A 6755-nucleotide genomic window follows, 5' to 3' on the forward strand; every position below is an offset into this window, starting at 1 on the left:
CTGTTGCAATGGGGGGGAATGGTAATTTAACCAGGAATATAAACCATTGTTGGAATACAAAAAGTTTTGTATAAGAGCTATGAAAAACAATAAACATCATTACTCTCATCCATGAATTCATTTAGATTTGAATACATTTATTACGGAGGCTGATTGAGCAGAAGAGGATGCAGTTTAGAGAGAGGAAATGAGAAAATTCAATCAATTTAATTTTGTAAGATAAAAAAAAGGAACATTTTGTAGGAATCCTGCCTATATTATGCCTTTTTTCTCACTGCCCTTTTCCAGACCAACTCCACTGTTGACATGAGAAAGTCAACATGTTATTAAGATGTATGGTGTGTCATCTGCGCAGCACATCCATAATGTTAGCAGATCACACAAACAGGTATGTTTTGCAGGCAAAATATAAGAAATCAGTCATCTGAACAAAATGTTATTCACAGAAGCACATTGAGTCCAATGTGTTTTTTTTCCTACAAAAAAAATTGCATTTGGTGGTGCACAGTTTTGGACCTGGGGCTCCAATTCTGGTAATAGCACGACATTTATAGTCCATGTCACTGCACCAGTGACTTATACTGGTTGGCTGTAGTACCTGCAGAGTTAAGGCTGGATCTAGGGCTATAGTACAGAATTGCCTAATATTAATGTTGTATGATTGGAAGGCTCCTATTTTCACTGTAATGTTAGAAACTGTTTGGTTTAGTAGGCTACTGTATGTGTTCTGAAATCCTGTTTCATTTGCACATCCAGTTATTGTTTAAGCTCGTTAGCTGTCCCACTTACGTACATGTTTTCTTTTCTTTGAGTGTGGGGAATAACAGAACCCACATGGTAGTGGAAATTCATAGAGTAGTATGGAATACAGCGAAGATATGCATGTGTGACAGGCAGAAACAAGAGAAGGGAAACAACCTGTCTCGTTATTTTTGTGCTCTTTACAACATAATAATTTGACTACAAGCCTCTCACCTGGGGCCTGTTACATTAACAGCTATTTCACCTGGCGATGAACACAGTTTGGTGCAGATTTTGTACAGTTAAGTGATGCAAGGCTGTTCTCAAAAAGGGATAATAATTTATGGCATGTGTGATAAGCCGTGACGTTAACAAGGCTAACTGGCAGGACTGTGTGGGCTTGTACTGGGTGAATCCTTGGAGGGCTGGGTGTCAGTTAGGTGGCAGCTCTTGGCAAGAAGCCTCTGAGACAACAGGTGGTCTTGGTCTTTACGGACGGGTCCTGTCTCCCAGAGGAAGGTTTTTCGAACAGGTGGTTGCCTGGGTGGAAAAGGTTGATGACAGTCCTTGCTGCCCTTTTCTTCCCGCCGGCGGCATTAGACTCATCAATGTGGCTGCTGACAGCTTCTGACCTGCTCAGCAGTGCAGACAACACTCTGCAGCTTGGCGTCAGGGCCAGAGGTGGCCTGCTGATTGATAGGTCTGGAGGGCATCTGAGCATCTCAACTAATTATGATTAATGCCTCGGTGTCTGCTGGATCACAAACTGCAGATGCGTGAAATTAACTTTAATTACTCAGTTTGTACAGTTCAGTTGTTTTTGTTTTGTTTTGCTCTGATAGACCACTGACTGAGCTACTGTGTGGATGGGCTAAATACATCAACCGTTTCAAAATGGCTTAGGGCGTGCATTTAAATGTCCTATGTAAATGATATATCCGTGGTTTATTATCTGCTTATTATTAATAATAACTACTGAAGCCATGCATATTTTATTCATCAACATCAAAGTCACCCTCGACTTAAAAATGTGTTTTGCTTATTGTTACTTAACTGGGATGTTTGACCTTCACTGTGTAGAATAATGTACGTTCACTAAAAGGAATGGGAATCAGATTTTTTTCACAGATCATCTGTCTCATATTCTACTGTCAGGATATAGTGACAGTTTGAGCAAATATGACAAAAATGTATTTTTTATTAAAGTTACTGACTGTAGCTTTAATTATTCGTTTTATCCATTTACACTTGAATTTAATAAAAATGGTTAAACCATAGATACATCCAGTTCAAATGTCCAAGATGCACGTTGATGGCAGGGATAAAATGAAGTTTCATTCCCATCCGATGCGTCAGACTATAAAGCTGACTATGGGCACTATTTATCACCATCCTATTTATTATTTCCCACACGGGTTTTGCATAGCTGTGCGTACTCCTGGCTTTTCACACCATGATACATTTCAGGCTCCAGAATTTATATTCTCCACTGCTTGAGTTTATATAAACATATTTCATGATGTTATGGTACACTGCTTTATGAGAGGAGAGGTGCATTGTGGGGAGGTGTGAGCATTGTTTACCATTGTGCTTGATGTGCTCAAAGCAGAGTCCCATGGAAAAAGAGCGCCAGTAACAAAAGTAATTTACGATGATGAAAAACACTCTCTCGGTTAACGTTTTGGAATAAATGCTGTCAAGGCAACGGTGTGGACCATTTGTGAAGTTAATCTGGGGATTTATGGATAGTTACTTAAGTTGAAGGCCATCCCTTAAAGGGTTATTGTTGTGCTACATCAGATGAAGTTAGTGTCAGTCATCTGGGCTGTGGAGCTTATTCAAATAGACTCATGTGCTTAACTACAGGTAAGAGACTGCGATTCCCATACTTTGCTTGGCATTTGGCTATTTGGATTCTGCTTTGTCATACTATACTATGACTTTTTTCACAAACTTTTTCGACATATTATACAATGACTTTCTATCATGAAATTGTTCGACATACTATACTATGACTTTTTTCACACAATTTTTCGACGTACTATAATGACGTTTTTTAATTAAATTTCCCGACGTACGAAAAGTATGACTTTTCCACATAAATTTTTTCGACATATTAGACAATGACTTTCTATCATGAAATTGTTCGACATACTATACTATGACTTTTTCACAAACTTTTTCAACATACTATACTACCACCTTTTTCCATGAAATTTTTGACATACTATACTGACTTTTTTTCACTAAATTTTTCGACATATTACAGTATGACTTTTTGTCATAAAATTTGTCGACATACTACACTTTGGCTTTTTCATGAAATTGTTCGACAAACTATACTATGACTTTTTTCACAACATTTTTCGACATACTATACTATGCATTTTTTTCATGAAATTGTTCGACATAGTATCTCGAAAAAAAAGTCAGTATAGTATGTCGAAAAAAGTCATAATATAGTATATCAAATAAAGTCATAAAAAAGCATAGCATAGTATGTAAAAAAAAAAGTCATAGTATAGTATGTCACAAACGTAATAGTATAGTATGTCGAAAAAAGTCATAGTATAATATGTCAAAAAAGGTCATAGTATAGTCTGTCAAAGTCATAAAAGTCATAGTATAGTATGTAAAAAAAAAGTCATAGTATAGTACTGTATGTTGAAAAAATGGTATAGTATGTAAAAAAAAAAACATAGAATAGTATGTTGAAAAAGTCATAAAATGGCATAGTATAGTATGTCAAAAAAAGTTATAAAAAAGACAATAGAGTACGTCAAAAAAAGTCATAGTATAGTATGTGGAAAAAAGTCATGGTACATCCATGATTCAAGTGCATTCGTGTATTGAAAAGAAATAGTGTGACGTCATGCGCAAGTGTACTACTGAATGGTTCTTCTTCTTTCCGGCAGTCTATATGCCTTGCGGCACATTGCTGCCTCTTTCAAGTCGGAATTAGGTTGCAGTTGGGCGTATGACATATTTCCCAAAGGTGTAATCCTTCTGCAATGATGTTGCTATCTTTGCAGCATTTTTGATTTCCAAGGGTTTAGTAGATACACACTTGCTTAAAATTTAACATGCATAACACCAGATCATCCACAATATTTGGTTGATTTTCATATGCAGCGCATTTTTAATATGGATTTTTTTTTTTTTTTAAAAACTGATTGATAGACTGGAAAGAGATCCAAGCATAAATGTTGGGAGGGTATGATCCAAGCATGTTAGTGTTAAAGAGATAGCTAAACATTTTATCAACCTGCTGTTTGTGATTTAACTGGACAAGACTTATTGTAGTGTCCACTTGTCCTCTGTGTGCCCTTGTGATTCAGAGCACCACTATCATACAAGATAAGAAATGACCCCCAAAGAAAACAGATAAACTCTCACTGTAGGCAGCCTGATTAATCCCTGCTCTCCCCAGGAGGTTCTGATAAGCATGAAAACAGAAGAGTTTACGAACAGTTGTCTGAACACGCAGACAGTGAACAATTAGGAGCTCACATATTAGAATAATTGGACAACAATTTCTGACTTCTCAGCATGGATTTGTCTGACACTTTATTTATGACTTTAATAGCTTTTGATAGTTGATTAAAAGGTGCAATGTGTAAGATCTGGCCAGAATTTTAGTTTAAAACATTCAAAAACTAACATTATCGACCGCATGTGCAAAGGTAACTGTGTTGACATTATGTCAAAGACAACTATGTATTGTGTTGCAAACATATCTACTGAAATGAGCATGATAACCAGCTAGTCTTGTAATACCATGTGTACCTCTAGAGGCATTAGTGAGTCACTGTAGCGTCCAGTCTGCCCTCAGTCCAACATGAGAGGACAAAGAAGTAGAAATTTGCATCTCCATTACAACAGGGCAACCGGCTTGGAGGTGTTTGCAACCTTGGCTGTGACTCGTGGTCAAAGGAGCGGCTGTAAAACGGTGGATAAACATTTAATTTCCTATATTCTTCACAATAAAAGTCCCGTTATTTTTTCTGCTTGTACTCTTCCTCCATACAGTATTAGTAGACTTGTTTTGTATTTCTTGTATTGAAGAATAGCCGCTAACAAAATTCTAGTTTATTATGAGGCAGCAATATCAGGAAATGTTTTCATCAGCAGAAATTTAACATGACAGCAGAAAGCAAAACAATAAAATAAAGCGGGTATCAGAAATTACAAAGAGGCGGTTCATTTAGACACTTGAAAAATGTCTCTCTCTGGTCTCCTGCACAGACATTTGTTGAGTCTCGCAATACACTCTTGTTTGACGGGGAGAAGGGAGGTCGTCAAGAGTTGGCTGGTTGGCTGCGGTCGACGAGACATCACCGTTGGGCGCACTTTGGCCCGACTCTGGAGATGGTCCATCTTGGGTGCGGCGCAGCACAACTCAGCAGGCTAAAACTGGTAATGGAGACGCGAATCAGCGCAGCATGGTTTGACTCGGCACAGAATTTAGCAAGTGCAAACCCCAACGCCGGGGGTCTGATCCCGGAGGACTACCCCGACTCCTCATCGGATCAACAAACCTTCTATTGCTGCCGTTACACGGGTTACACTCAGCGCTGGGTCAAGGCCAGCGGCCACTAGTAGAGGTGAAATGCTGCCCCCTATTTGTTTGGAGAATATGGCACATTGCATCCTTTATTTAATTCAACTTAGTCCAACTAAGATTTACAAAAGCGCAATAGAAAACCCGGCCAAAACAGCAGCAGCAGCAGCAGCAGCAACAAGATTAAGTGTGTGTGATTACAATCTTGAGCTTTAATGCTTATTCATCCCAACATTATGCTTCATATCCTGAGTAGTTGTTTTTTACCTATAGCAGTCCAAGTCAGGGTAAGATACACATCAGCATCCCATGACTGGAAGGAAATCAGTGTTGGGCTCAAGGGCACTTTGGTAGGGCAGATGTTTGTCAAGACAAATTACTGTACTGTATATCTTTAAACTGGTACAGTACAGAAAATGAGGAAACTCTTTCAGTGTTTCTTTCTTTAGTGGCCATGTTTGGCTGCAGGAATTAAAATTACCAGCATATTGGCAGTGATGAATGCTGGGCTCCATGGGATATATTGCTATTATTTTCATGGTGGAAGAAGTACTCAGATCTTTTATTTAAGTAAAAATAGCAAACCACAGTGTAAAAATACTTGGTTATAAGTAAAAGTCATGCATTTAAATAATAATACAATTTTTAAATAATAAAATTAAAAAAGCATTGGCATCAAAATAAACTTAAAGTACCAAATGTAAAAGTAAAAGTATAAAGTAGCATGCGTACTTATTATATTACATCATTGTTTTCTACTTTGTGCAAGAGAGAACAGTCTCCACCGCCTTTACTGTGTGACATCCAGCCTGTTTCGGAAAGTCAGAAAACATTTATAGTGTTTAGGGAGAAAGACAAAATCTGATTCACCACACACACACACACACACACACACACACACACACACACACACACACACACACACACACCAGAGTCTGGTTTCATCCCTTCTAGGGAGCAATTAGAGGTTGGTCTGGTCCATCTGGGAGCCCCCTCATCAAACCCCATTGCACATAGCTACTCAGCAGCAGCAGCACTCGATTGTTGCTGAATGAGTCACCAAAATATTTTCAGGGGAACTCAGCGGCATGAGATCCAAACAGACAATCTCAGGATAAAAGGTCAGCTCATCCTTAGACAACTCATTTTTTCCCAGTACTCACAAAAAAGGTCAAGCTCTCTCCTGGTCTCCTCAGCAGCACAGCACCCAGGGAGGGAAACAAGCTTAGACTGGTTAAAGGTTGGTTCTGATGCACATTATTATGCTGTACAGGAGGAGGTCCAAATATCTGATAAAGGAAAAAAATAATTCCTGGTAGCCTGTGTGTAGGCCTACTCATACCTGACCAATCAAGCTGATTCTGATCCAACAAGGCAAACAACAGCATGGCATAGTCTGGCACGGCGGCCACATATTCACACACACAGCTGGCAGCAACATCAGCATAAAATA

This window comes from Sebastes fasciatus, chromosome 5, assembly GCF_043250625.1.
Source record: "Sebastes fasciatus isolate fSebFas1 chromosome 5, fSebFas1.pri, whole genome shotgun sequence".
Lineage (NCBI taxonomy): Eukaryota > Metazoa > Chordata > Actinopteri > Perciformes > Sebastidae > Sebastes > Sebastes fasciatus.